The sequence below is a fragment of the Stegostoma tigrinum genome, chromosome 15, assembly GCF_030684315.1.
Source record: "Stegostoma tigrinum isolate sSteTig4 chromosome 15, sSteTig4.hap1, whole genome shotgun sequence".
NCBI classification, from domain to species: Eukaryota; Metazoa; Chordata; class Chondrichthyes; order Orectolobiformes; family Stegostomatidae; genus Stegostoma; species Stegostoma tigrinum.
Window position 1 is genome coordinate 15,646,485 of NC_081368.1, and position 14,868 is coordinate 15,661,352.

Here is a 14,868-nt window from a genome sequence, read left to right on the forward strand (position 1 = left end):
CAGCAACACAGAAATATAGATCACAGAACAATAGCAACGATGACTGCACTAAAACAGCCATTAGCCCAGGCAGAGAGCCAATCTTGCTGGAGCCAGACATGTTCCAAACAGAGGGGAAGATGAAAGACAGCCATCACCTACCAGACCGTGTATAAACCATGCAACCAAAGGGAAAGGGACTGCCTTTCGTAACACAGGTCCCACATCTGGCAGATTAACACTATTGTCAGCAAGTCTTGTGTGGATCTCCAATGTATTACTGCAGAGTGTGTAGGTACTGATTGTCCTAATAATGGTGACACAGAACCAGAAGAAGGCCTCTCAGGAGGCCTCTCCTCTCAGTGAGAAACTCAGAAGAGGGTTCAAAATGATATTGTTGGTTTATGTTCAGCACTTGACCCCTGAAAGCACCCAGAGTAACCCTGTCCAGCATATAATAATGTTAATTTCCAATTCTTACCAGTTTGCCATATAGACTTCTTCAATAGTACTCAGGTAGACTACCAGATAGTGCTCCATGTAAAAGACTATTCCAGTAAAAATTCCACTCATCACTGAGCCACGAAGAGTCTAGAACATCTTCCCCAATTAATCTCCCACATACAGTCCTTATTTCGTAAGTTAACAGGGTCTGTAACGTCACCAGTGTAATCCAAGAGGATGATTGACAAGTTCAGCTCGTGTTTCTGGAGTGGGCTCGGAAAACACAACATTGTGACGCAGAGGCAGAAGTGCTGTTCACTGAGACACCACTTGTTCATAGAAAATAAATCTCATTTGTTTTATGGTGCAGTGTGCTGGCAATGAGAAAAATAAAGACATACAGGGAGTGGCATAGTGGTAATGTCACTGCACTAGGAATGCAGAATCCCAGGTTAATATTCTAGGGACACGTGTTCAATTACCACCACAGCTGATAGCAAAATTCGAATTCAGTAATAATCTGGAATTTAAAAAAACTAGCCTAATGGTGACTGAATAATAAACCTATTCATTCACTCATGTCCTTTATGGAAGGATATCCGCTATTCTTAATTAGTGCAGCCTACATGTGAATTCACACCCACAGCAAAGTGGTTGACTTGGACATGCCCTTTGGGCAATTAGGGATTGGTAATAAATGCTAGCAATACCTATGCACTAAAGCTTGGGGCAGCCGCCACCAAGGTGCGGTGGGGAAAGACCACCAGATGTGACCCCTCAGCCGGAATGTAACAGGGGCCCTATTCGGCAACTAGGCCCAGCTGGCGCCTTCCCCAACTGGTCAGGGGCCAAAGAGGACCGTCCAGGGTAATGACCGCCGGGGTTTTTTTCTTTTAGAACATAGAACAGTACAGCACAGAACAGGCCCTTCAGCCCACAATGTTGTGCCGACCATTGATCCTCATGGATGCACCCTCAAATTTCTGTGACCATATGCATGTCCAGCAGTCTCTTAAATGACCCCAATGACCTTGCTTCCACAACTGCTGCTGGCAACGCATTCCATGCTCTCACAACTCTCTGCGTAAAGAACCTGCCTCTGACATCCCCTCTATACTTTCCACCAACCAGCTTAAAACTATGACCCCTCGTGCTAGCCATTTCTGCCCTGGGAAATAGTCTCTGGCTATCGACTCTATCTATGCCTCTCATTATCTTGTATACCTCAATTAGGTCCCCTCTCCTCCTCCTTTTCTCCAATGAAAAGAGACCGAGCTCAGTCAACCTCTCTTCATAAGATAAGCCCTCCAGTCCAGGCAGCATCCTGGTAAACCTCCTCTGAACCCTCTCCAAAGCATCCACATCTTTCCTATAATAGGGCGCCCAGAACTGGACGCAGTATTCCAAGTGCGGTCTAACCAAAGTTTTATAGAGCTGCAACAAGATCTCACGACTCTTAAACTCAATCCCCCTGTTAATGAAAGCCAAAACACCATATGCTTTCTTAACAACCCTGTCCACTTGGGTGGCCATTTTAAGGGATCTATGTATCTGCACACCAAGATCCCTCTGTTCCTCCACGCTGCCAAGAATCCTATCCTTAATCCTGTACTCAGCTTTCAAATTCGACCTTCCAAAATGCATCACCTCGCATTTATCCAGGTTGAACTCCATCTGCCACCTCTCAGCCCATCTCTGCATCCTGTCAATGTCCCGCTGCAGCCTACAACAGCCCTCTACACTGTCAACGACACCTCCGACCTTTGTGTCGTCTGCAAACTTGCTGACCCATCCTTCAATTCCCTCGTCCAAGTCATTAATAAAAATTACAAACAGTAGAGGCCCAAGGACAGAGCCCTGTGGAACCCCACTCACCACTGACTTCCAGGCAGAATATTTTCCTTCTACTACCACACGCTGTCTTCTGTTGGCCAGCCAATTCTGTATCCAAGCAGCTAAGTTCCCCTGTATCCCATTCCTCCTGACCTTCTGAATGAGCCTTCCATGGGGAACCTTATCAAATGCCTTACTGAAGTCCATATACACCACATCCACAGCTCGACCCTCATCAACCTTACTAGTCACATCCTCAAAAAACTCGATAAGGTTTGTAAGGCATGACCTACCCCTCACAAAGCCGTGTTGACTGTATTTGATCAAGCCATGCTCTTCCAGATGGTCATAAATCTTATCCCTCAGAATCCTTTCTAACACCTTGCAGACGACAGACGTGAGACTTACCGGTCTATAATTGCCGGGGATTTCCCTATTTCCTTTCTTGAAGAGAGGAATTACATTTGCCTCTCTCCAGTCCTCAGGTACGACTCCAGTGGAGAGCGAGGATGCAAAGATCTTCGCAAGTGGCGAAGCAATTGCATTTCTCGCTTCCCAAAGCAGCCGAGGACAAATCTGATCCGGGCCTGGCGACTTGTCAATCTTAATGTTTGACAAAATTTTCAGTACATCAGCTTCCTCTATCTCTATCCATTCCAGCATGCACACCTGCTCTTCAAAGGTTTCATTCACTACACAGTTCGATTCTTTCGTAAAGACAGAAGCAAAAAACTCATTTAGGGCTTCCCCTACCTCCTCAGGCTCCACACACAAGTTCCCTATGCTATCCCTGATCGGCCCTACTCTTTCTTTGACCATTCTCTTATTCCTCACGTAAGTGTAAAATGCCTTTGTGTTTTCCCGGATTCCTTCTGCCAAGCCTTTCTCGTGCCCCCTCCTGGCTCTCCTCAGACCATTTTTGAGCTCCTTCCTTGCCTGCATGTAATCCTCTCTAGCTGAACTTGACCCTAGCTTCCTCCACCTTATGTAAGCTACCTTCTTCCTTTTCACTAGAAGCTCCACCGCTCTCGTCATCCAAGGTTCCTTTATCTTACCCCTTCTTGCCTGTCTCAGAGGGACATATTTACTCATCACTCCCAACAACTGTTCCTTAAACCATCTCCACATGTCTATAGTTCCCTTACCATGGAACAACTGCTCCCAGTCCATGCTTCCTAACTCGTGTCTAATCGCATCATAGTTTCCTCTTCCCCAATTAAATATCCTCCCATTCTGCCTAATCCTCTCCTTCTCCATAGCTATGTAGAATGAGAGAGTGTTATGGTCACTATCACCAAAATGCTCTCCCACCACAAGATCTGATACCTGCCCTGGCTCGTTTCCGAGCACCAAGTCTAGAATGGCCTCTCCCCTCGTCGGCCTGTCAACGTACTGCGTTAGGAAACCCTCCTGAACACACCTTACAAAAACAGCTCCATTCAAATCTTCTGCTCGAAGGAGGTTCCAATCAATATTAGGAAAGTTAAAGTCACCCATTACAACAACCCTACTGCGTCCACACTTTTCCAAAATCTGTCGACCTATGCTTTCTACAATCTCCCTGCTGCTATTGGGGGGCCTGTAGTAAACCCCTAACGAGGTGACTACTCCCTTGCTGTTCCTAATTTCCACCCATACTGACTCGGTAGGCAGATCTTCCTCGACAAAGGAAGCTTCTGTAGCTGTGATACCCTCTCTGATTAGTAGTGCTACACCCCCTCCTCTTTTCCCCCCTCCCTATTCTTTTTAAATGTTCTAAACCCTGGAACATCCAGCAACCATTCCTGCCCATGAGAAACCCATGTCTCTGTTATGGCCACAACATCATAGCACCAGGTACTGATCCATGCTCTAAGTTCATCACTTTTATTCCTGATACTCCTTGCATTAAAGCAAACACACTTTAACCGATCCCTTGGTTCCTTCCCAGGAAAATCCTTCCCACTAGCTGGTCTACCTCTTGCTACTGCCTCACCTGCATCAACGCTCACCTCTGGTATACAGCTCAGGTTCCCACCCCCCTGCCATACTAGTTTAAACCCTCTCGAACTACTCGAGCAAACCTTCCACCCAGGACATTGGTCCCCTTCCAGTTTGTTTTTGCTTTTTTCTTTTAGTTGATGTACATACCCCCAGGGTAACCTGGAGCGGCTAGCATGACCGGGTAGGTGTGTACATATGTTTAATTATTGTATTTTGTACGAATGAAATATATATTTTTTTAAATAAAAGAAAAGCTGCTGCCAAGACATAGTGGGGAAAGATCACTGTCTAAGGTCTTTCTGCCGAAGTTAAATGGAGGTCTGTTCAGTTTTCAACCCCTTTGGGCCTCAAATGTTTGTAAATATAATCTTGTACAAGTGAGAAATGTGCTGAGCTTGTTTGTTGGATAGAGTCAAACTCCAATGTTTGTTTCTTTCTTGATATGCTACTGCACAGAACTAAACTGCTTCCTATGAATATAAAGATTTTTACGATTTAAGTATATTTTGAAATTACATTTTTTGAATTTTTTCATAGAAACCTCAAGGTGTCCTAAAGCATTTTATAATTAATGATAACATGGTGTAGAGCTAGATAAACACAGGAGGCCAAGCAGCATCAGAGGAGCAGGAAGGCTGACATTTCAGGTCCGGACCCTTCTTCAGAAATGGGAGAGGGGAAGAGGATTCTGAAATAAGTAGGGAGAGAGGGGGAGGCAGATTGAAAGATAGATAGAGGAGAAGATAGGGTGAAAGGAGACCAACAGGTTAAAGAGTGGGGAATGGAGCCAGTAAAGGTGAGTATAGGTGGGGTGTTAAGGTGGTTGGTAGGCAGGAGGTGGGGGTGCGGCTTGAGGTGAAAGTAGCGGATGGACAGGTTAGGGAGGCAGGGACAAGCTGGGCTGGTTTTGGGATGCAATAGGTGTAGGGGAGATTTTAAAGTTTGTGACATCCACACTGATACCATTGGGCTGCAAGGTTCCCAAACGGAATATGAGGTGCTGTTCCTGCAACCTTCAGGTGGCATCGTTGTGGCACTGCAGGAGGCCCAGGATAGACATGTCGTCCAAGGAGTGGGAGGGGCAGTTGAAATGGTTTGTGACTGGGAGGTGCAGTTGTTCGTCACAAACTGAGTGCGGATGTGGATGTTAATGAAGTAGTTTTGAAGGATAGTCTCTCCTGTAAATAAGAAAATTAAGCAGCCAGTTTGGGCACAAAACCTCTACATCTGTTTTATTGATGTTATTTGAAGTTAAATATTGGACAGAATTCCTCTGCTCTTCATTGTAAGTAATACCGTGCGATCGATAGTATCTACCTGAGAAGGCAGACAGTGCCTCAATTTAGCAATTTATTTAAAAGACAGCTCCTCCGACAGTGCAGCATTCTTTCGGTCAAACCAATAGTATGTGGGTGAATGCACATGTAATACCCATTCAACTGTCAGCTCATCAGAGGAGTCAAGTAAAAGACCACAAGAAAACCAGCGTGCAAGTCAACAACTGCTGTTGATAAACTGCACACAGGGTAGCACAGCACAGCTATAGAAAATGCAAGTCAAGGGAGCTCTAAAAATGAGATAATCTGCTAAAATCAAAAACTAAAGCTGTAAGTCCATCTGTCACCAATTTCCTTCCGAAGCAGTGTGCTTGAGTATGAAATTGAATACTAAGGTTTTCTTATTCTTTATATTCAATAGCAGTGACAGTTAGTGGAGTGGCGTGTTCCTCCTGTGAGATGTTGGAGGTCAGGGTGAAGTTCCATGCCTATGCTAACTGTACAGGACGTGTTCCACTCGCAGCTCCTCTCAGACCACATGGATTGGTTAAAGCACCAGTTGAAGACACTGAGGAGCACCAGGAAGTTTTATAGATAGGAGTTTCAGGGATGACATATCCAGTCGTGAATGGTGGTGGACAATTAAACAACTCAATGCAGGAGCAGGGTCCATGAACATCCCCATCCTCAATGATGGAAGAGCCGAACATGTCAGTGCCAAAGATAAGGCTGAAGCATTTACAGCAATCTTCAGCCAGAGGTGTCAACTGAATGATCCATCTTAGCCTCCTCCAGTGGTCCCCAGAATCACCAGGTCTTCGGCCAATTTGATTCACTCCATTTGATATCAAGAAACAGTTGGAGTCACTGAATACTGCAAAGGCTACAGGCCCTGACAACATTCTGGCAACAGCACTCAAGGTTTTTGCTCCAGAACTTGTCACTCCTGTAACCAAGCTCTTTCAGTACAGTACAACATGGACATTTACTGGACAATGTGGAAAACCGTCCAGGTATGTCCTGTACATAAAAAACAGGACAAATCCAACCCGGTCAATTACCATCCCATCAGTCTGCTCTCATCTTTCCCAAGATGGCGACGGAGGCAGGGGTAGGCTGTATTCTGGTCCTCAACACCAGGCCAGCTGCATCCTTTTTTCTCCTTTTCTGTCTTCTTTCATCTTCATCTTCCTTTTGGCAGCGACGACGAAAGGAGGCAGCTTCAGTGGCACGGCAGGGAGCAGGCAGCCTGAGGTGATGGCAGTGAGGAGCAGGAGAAGTTAGCCTGAGGCACCTGAATGTGAGAGCAGGATTAAGGCAGCTTGAGGTGGAGGCAGCTAGAGCCTGGAGCATGGGGGAGGTCCAGCCATTGCAAGGAGGGTGAATCCAACATAGCCAGGCTGTGGTGTCAAACTTTGTTTCTCGTGTGTTTTTTTCTACTTTATAGTAAGAAGGACTGTAATGTTTAATTTTTTTAACTTTGTTTTCCTTATTTTAATACTTTGTAACTAAGACTCTGTACCTAGGTATCTATGTACCTCAGATGGTGCTGTAAGTAGTGACTGTAAACTCCTCCCTGTACTCATGTGAGTACATGTGACAATAAACCAAATTCAATTTGATCATCCTAATTCATCGATCAACGAGACTCCCAGGTGCACGGGTCAGGGATGGCTCAGATCGACTGCAGGACATTCTGAAGGGGGAGGGTGAACAGCCAGCTGTCATAGTGCATATAGGCACCAATGATATAAGTAAAAAACAGGATGAGGTCCTACAAACAGAATTTAGGGGGTTAGGAGCCAAGTTAAAAAGTAGGACCTCAAAGGGAGTAATCTCAGGATTGCTACCAGTGCCACGTGCTGGTCGGTGTAGAATTGAAAGAAATGAAAGAGTGGCTTGACAGATGGGGCAAGAGGGAGGGGATCAGATTTTTGCGACCAGTTCTGGGGAAGGTGGGACTATTACAAGTCGGACGGCCCACACTTGGGCTGGACTGGAACCAATGTCCTAGGGGCTGCTTTTGCCAACGCTGTTGGGGAGGGTTTAAACTAATGCAGCAGGGGGGTGGGAGCCAAAGGAGGAGGCTAGTGGACAGTAAGGACGTAGTAACTAAAGCCTGTAAGGAACTAGATAATGAAGTCAGTGTGATTAAGGGGAAGAGTAGGCAGAGACCAGATGATGAATGTAAAGGGACAGGTAGTCTGAGGTGCATTTGTTTTAATGTGAGAAGTGTAGTAGGTAAGGTAGATGAATTTAGGGCCTGGATTAGTACCTGGGAGTATGATGTTATTGCTATTACTGAGACTTGGTTGAGGGAAGGGCAAGATTGGCAACTAAATATCCCAGGATATAGATGCTTCAGGCAGGAGACAGAGAGGAAGGTAAAAGGGGTGGAGGAGTTGCATTACAGATATCACAGACGATATCACAGCTGTGCTGAAGGAGGGCACTATGTAGGACTTGAGCAGTGAGGCAATATGGGCAGAGCTCAGAAATAGGAATGGTGCGGTAACAATGTTGGGGCTGTACTACAGGCCTCACAACAGTGGGCGTGAGATAGAGGCACAAACATATAGACAGATTATGGAAAGATGTAGGAGCAACAGGGTGGTAGTGATTGGAGATTTTAATTTTCCCAACATTGACTGGAATTCACTTAGTGTTAGGGATTTAGATGGAGCAGAATTTGTAAGGAGCATCCAGGAGGGTTTTCTAGAGCAGCATGCAAATAGTCCAACTCGGGAAGGGGCCATACTGGACCTGGTGTTGGGGAATGAGCCCAGCCAGGTGGCTGAAGTTTCAGTAGGGGATTACTTTGGCAACAGTGATCACAATTCTGTAAGTTTTAGAATACTGATGGGGAAAGACGAGAGTGGTGCTAAAGGAAGAGTGCTGAACTGGGGGAACACCAACTATAGCAAAACCTGACAGGAGCTGGGGAATGTGGATTGGGAACTGTTTGAGGGTAAATCCACATTTAATATGTTGGAGGCTTTTAAAGAGAGGTTAATTTGAGTGCAGAACAGATATGTCCCTGTGAAAATGAGGGATAGAAAGGGCAAGATTAGGGAATCATGGATGACAGGTGAAATCATGAGATTAGCAAAGAGGAAAAAGGAAGCATACAGAAGGTCTAGGCAACTGAAAGCAGATGAAGTTTTGGAAGAATATCACAAAAGTAGGACCAATCTGAAATGAGGAATTAAGAAGGCTATAAGGGGTCATGAAAAATCTTTAGCAAACAGGGTTAAGGAAAATCCCAAAGCCTTTTAATCATACATAAGGAACAAGAGGGTAACTAGAGAAAGGGTTGGCCCACTCAAGGACAAAGGTGGGGAGTTATGTGAGGAGTCAGAGAAAATGAGTGAGATTCTTAATGAGTACTTTACATCAGTATTCACTGAGGAGAGGGACATGACAGATGTTGAGGTTAGGGATTGATGTTTGATTACTCTAGGTCAAGTCTGCATAAGGACGGGGGACGTATTCTAAAAGGCATTAGGGTGGACAAGTCCCTAGGTCCGGATGGGATCTATCCCAGGTAGAGGGGGAAGTGAGAGAGGAAATAGCTGGGGCCTTAACAGATATCTTTGCAGCATCCTTGAGCACGGGTGAGGTCCCAGAGGACTGGAGAATTGCTAATGTTATCTCCTTGTTTAAGAAGGGTAGCAAGGATAATCCAGGTAATTATTGACTGGTGAGCCTGACGTCAGTGGTGGGGAGGCTGCTGGAGAAGATACTGAGGGATAGGATCTATTTACATCTGGAAGAAAATAGGCTTATTAGTGATAGGCAGCATGGTTTTGTGCAGGGAAGGTCATGTCTTACCAACTTGATAGAATTCTTTGAGGAAGTGACAAAGTTGATAGATGAGGGAAAGGCTGTAGATGTCACATACGTGGACTTCAGTAAGGCATTTGATAAGGTTCCCCATGGAGAAAGTGAAGTCTCATGGGGTCCTGGGTGTACCAGCTAGATGGATAAAAAAACTGGGTGGGCAACAGGAGACAGAGAGTAGTAGTGGAAGGGAGTTTCTCAAATTGGAGACCTGTGACCAGTGGTGTTCCACAGGGATCTGTGCTGGGACCACTGTTGTTTGTGATATATGTAAGTGATCTGGAGAAAGGTATAGATGGTCTAATTAGCAAGTTTGCAGATGACACTAAGATTGGTGGAGTAGCAGATAATGAAGGGGATTGTCTGAGAATGTAGCAGAATATAAATAGACTGGAGAGTTGGACAAAGAAATGGCAGATGGAGTTCAATCCAGGCAAATGTGAGGTGATGCATTTTGGAAGCTCTAATTCAACGGCAATCTATGTGGTAAATGGAAAAGCCCTGCGGAAAATTGATGTACAGAGAGATCTGGGTGTTCAGGTCTATTGTACCCTTAAGGCGCGGGTGGATAGAGTGGTCAAGAAGGCATATGGCATGCTTTCATTCATCAGATGGGGTATTGGGTACAAGAGTTGGCAGGTCATGTTGCAGGGGTATAGACAGGGTGGATAGCAAGAAGTTTTTTACAAGAGTGGGAGCTCAATTACTAGGGGTCACAATTTCAAGGTGAGAGGGGAAAAGTTTAAGGGAGATATGCGTGGAAAGTTCTTTACACAGAGGGTGGAGGGTGCCTGGAATGCTTTGCCAGCGGAGGTGGTAGAGATGAGCATGATAGCATCATTTAAGATGTATCTAAACAGATACATGAATGGCCAGGGAGCAGAGAGATACAGATCCTTGGAAAATAGGTGACAGGTTTAGATAAAGGATCTAGGTCAGCACTCTTGGAGGGCTGACGGGCCTGTTCCTGTGCTGTAATTTTCTTTGTTCTTTGTTCTTTATCACTAAAGTGATGGAAGGTGTAATCAACAGTGCTCTGAAGCAGCATCTGCTCAGCAATAAGCTGCTCAGTGACATCCAGTTTGGGTTCTGCCAGAGCCACTCAGCTCCAGATCCCATTACAGCCTTGGTTCAAACATGGACAAAAGAGCTGAATTCCAGAGGGGAGGTGAGAGTGACAGCCCCTGACATCAAGGCTGCATTCGGCTGAGTGTGACAACAAGGCACCCTAGATAAACTGGAATCAATGGGCATCAGTGGTCAAACTCTCCTCTGGTTGGACTCATACCTGGCATGTAGGATGTTGGTCATGATTGAAAGAGGTCAGTCATCTCAGGTCCGGGACTTTTCTGCAGGAGTTCCTTATGGTAGTGTCCTAGGCCAAACCATCTTCAGCTACTTCATCAATGGCCTTTTCTCTGTTGTAAAGTCAGAAGCGGGAATGTTCGCTGATGATGACACATTGTTCAGTAATTTAACCGCTTCCCCTTAACATTCAATAATGTTAACATCACTGCACTCCACTATCAACATGCTGGGGGTTATCATTGACCAGAAACTCAACTGGACTCATTACATAAACACATTGGCTACAAGAACAGGTCTGAGGCTAGGAATACTGTGACAAATTATGCCCCTCCTGACTCCCCAAAGCCTGTCCACCATCTACAAAGCACATATTAGGAATGTGATGGAAAACTCCACACTTGCCTGGATGGGTGCAGCTCCAATGACACTCAAGAAACTTGCCACCATTCAGAACAAAGCAGCCCATTTCATTGGCAACACATCCACAAGTATCCACTCCCTCCACCACAGTTGGAGCATTGATCGCAAGAGGATGATAAGTAAGAAATACTTATTGGTTAGGCCTTGTATTTGTGAATGTGACTTTGAAACTTAGAATAGTACAGCACAGCACAGGAACAGGTCTTGCAGCCCACCATGTCTGTGTCAACCATGATGTTATTCTAAACGAATTCCATTCGCCTGCACGTGATCTGTATTCTTCTATTCTCTGCCAGTTTATGTCTAACTGTCTCTTAAACTTTGCTGACATATCTGCTTCCCCCCTGACAGTGCATTCCAGGTATCTTCAACCCTCTGTGTAACATCTTCCCATGCACATCTCCTTTAAACCGTCCCCCTCTCATTTAGATTTACTTCACCTAGTACCTGACGCGTGTGTTGATCCTTTCAGGGAGCTATGGACTCACACTCCAAGATTGCTCAGTATATTAATGCTCCCAAGGGTCTGGCTAATTACATCATACTTTCCCCTTGTACTTGACCTTCCGAAATAAATCACTACACACTTGTCTGGATTAAACTTCATCTGCTATTTCTCCACCCAAATTTCCAGCTAATCTCTATTCTGCTGCAATCTGTTTTATCCTTCCTCACCATCCGTAACTACACCAATTTTTGTGTCATCTGCAAACTTACTAATCTGTCTACCCTGATTTGCACACAAATCCTTTAAATAAATTCCGAGCAACAGAGGCCCTGGCACTGATCCTTGCAGAATACTACTGGTCACAGACCTCCAATCAGTAAAATACCCCCACCCTACATCTTCTATGGTGAAGCCAATTTTATATTCAACTTGCCAACTAGTTTTGAGAAGTGAGTTTGCTCGCTGATGTTATGTCCCGCTTTCTACTTCGGAAATGTCTTTGATGTAGGGGAGCGTGGTTATGGTTTCTCGCTAGTTTTGAGAAAATTTGTAGCTCAAGTTGAGGTTCTGGATGTGAGATTGCTCGCTGAGCTGGAAGGTTAGTTTTCAGACGTTTCATCACCATTCTAGGTAACATCATCAGTGAGCCTCCGACGAAGCGCTTGCCAACTCACCATGGATTCCATGCCATTTGATGTTGTGGACCAACATACCATAAGGGACCTTGTCAAATGCTATAGTAAAGTTCATGTACACAAAATTGACTTACTTTACTTTCATCAGTCATCTTTGTGACCTCCTCAAAAACTCAATCGAGTTTGTACAAGATCTCTCCTGCATAAAGCCATGCCGATTATCCCTAATAAATCCATTCTTATCCAGCTGCAAGCCAATCCTCTCCCTTAGAATCTTCTCCAATAATTTCCCTACCACTCATGTTGGATTGACCAGCCAAAAACAGCTGTCCAGTATAATTTCTCCAGTTCCTGCCTAATATTGTTATATCTCACCTTCCCTAAATTTAGCACTTTTATCCGAGAATCAGTCCTTTTTTATAATTCAATCGTGGAACATGCACATTACTATTTGCCCTTGAGAAGGTGGTGGTGAGCTGCCTTCTTGAACCACTGCAGTCCACATGCTGAAGGATGACACACGATACCCTCAGGGAGGGAATTCCAGGATTTTGACCCAGCAACAGTGAAGGAAAGGTGATATCTTTCCAAGTCAGGATGGTGAGTGTCTTAAAGGGGACCTTGAAGGTGGTGGTGTTCCCTTGTATCTACTGCCCTTGTCCTTCTAGATGGAAGTAGTTGTGGGTTTGGAAGGTGCTGTCCGAGGATCTTAGGTGAATTTCTGCAGGGCTGAAAATATAAACATTGCCTCAATCCTACTATTGATTTGACCAAATCAATCTCAGGAGTAATTCTTAAGCATCAAATATCGAGAAGGAGATTCACACAGAATCATTACAGCACACAAGTCCATTTGACCCATCGTGTGAGTGCTGGCTCACTTAATGCCAGTCTCCTACCTTCTCCCCATAACCCTGCACATTGTTCCTTTTCAAGTAACAGCCTAACTTGTTTCTGAATGCCTCTTTGAACCTGCCTCCACCACACTTGCAGACAGTATGTTCCAGACCCTAACCGCAGATTGGGTGAAATTTTTGTGACACTTTTGCTTCTTTTGGCAATTACTTTAAATCTGTGCCTTTTCTTTTTTCATCTTTCTACAAGTGGGAACATTTTCTCCTGAATTACCCTGCACTGATTTCTCAAGAGTTTTACTATTTCGGTCAGGTCCGCTCTCAGCCTTTTTGCCTCCAAGGAAACCAGGTTCCAATCTATCTTCACATCTGAAATTCCTCATTCTTGGGAACCATGAGAATCTTTTCTGCACTCACTCAAATACCTGCATATCCTAAAATATGGTGCCCAAATCTGGGCACAATACTCCATCTGAGACTAATATAGTGTCTTACGCAAGAAGAAATATTGCATTGATGACCTGGGAGCATCCCAAGTATTTTACAGCCTATGATGTGTAAATTCGAAGCATATCACTGCCTTTGGCACAAGATGCACCATGGCAAGGTACCCTAAACAGCATGTCATGACAACTGAATTATCTTTTTCAGTGATGTTGATTGGGGGAATAAACATGGACTGGGTAGAACCTCCCTTGAAAAGTTCATTTAACCTGAGAGAACAAATGTATCCCAGTTTACTGTCACATTAACAAGTACAAGGCTTAACCACCAAATCTAGGTTTTCTGTTTAACACCATAAGATTTAGGAGCAGAGGTAGGCCATTCTGCCCATCAATTCTGCTCTACTACTCAATGAAATCATGGCTGATCTGATAATCCTCAACTTCATCCTTTTCCCAAAGCCTTTGATTTCCTAAAGAATTAAAATCTGCTTATCTCTCCCTTGAATATACTTAATGACCCACTCTTGACAACCCTCTGTGACAAAGAATTCCACAGATTAACTACCTTCTGAGAGAAGAAATTCCACCTCATCTCTGCCTTAATTGGGTGACCCCTTACTCTGGCCCTTTGGTCCTAGAAGATCCATAAGGAGAAGCAACCTCTTTGCATCTACCATGCCAAGTTCCTAAGAGTTTTGTATGTTTCAATAAGGTTGCCTCTCAATCCTCTAAATTCCAACAAGTACAGGCCCAACCTACTCAATCAATGACAAGATCAAACTAGTGGACCGTCTCAGGACTGCCTCCAACGCTAGCATATTTTTCCTTAGATAAAAGGTCCAAAACAGTTCACAGTATTCCAGCTGTCATCTAACTGGTGCCTGGTCTAGTTTTAGCAATCGCTTTCTTACTTTTATATGCCATTCCCTTTGAAATGAAGCCCAATGTTTATTTGGGTTCTCTCCTTCCTACTGAACTTGTTGCTAGCTTTATACGAATTCTGCATGAGGACTCCAAAATCCCTATTTGCTGTTGTTTTTCTCTAGTTAAGTAATATTCAGCTGCCAAAGTACATAACTACATTTCTGCACATTATAGTCCATCTGACAAATTTTCACCCAATCGCTTAACCTGTCTATACATCATAGAAACCCTACAGTGTGGAAACAGGCCATTCAGCCCACCAAGTCTACACTGCCCTTCTGAAGAACATCCCAGCCAGACCCATTCCCAGTAACCCTACATTTCCCATGTCTAATCTACACACCCCTGGACGCAATGGGCAATTTAGCATGGCCAATCCACTTAACCTGCACATCTTTGGACTGTGGGAAGAAATACACACAGACACAGGGAGAATGTGAAAACTCCACAGAGACAGCCGAGGGTGGAATTGAACCC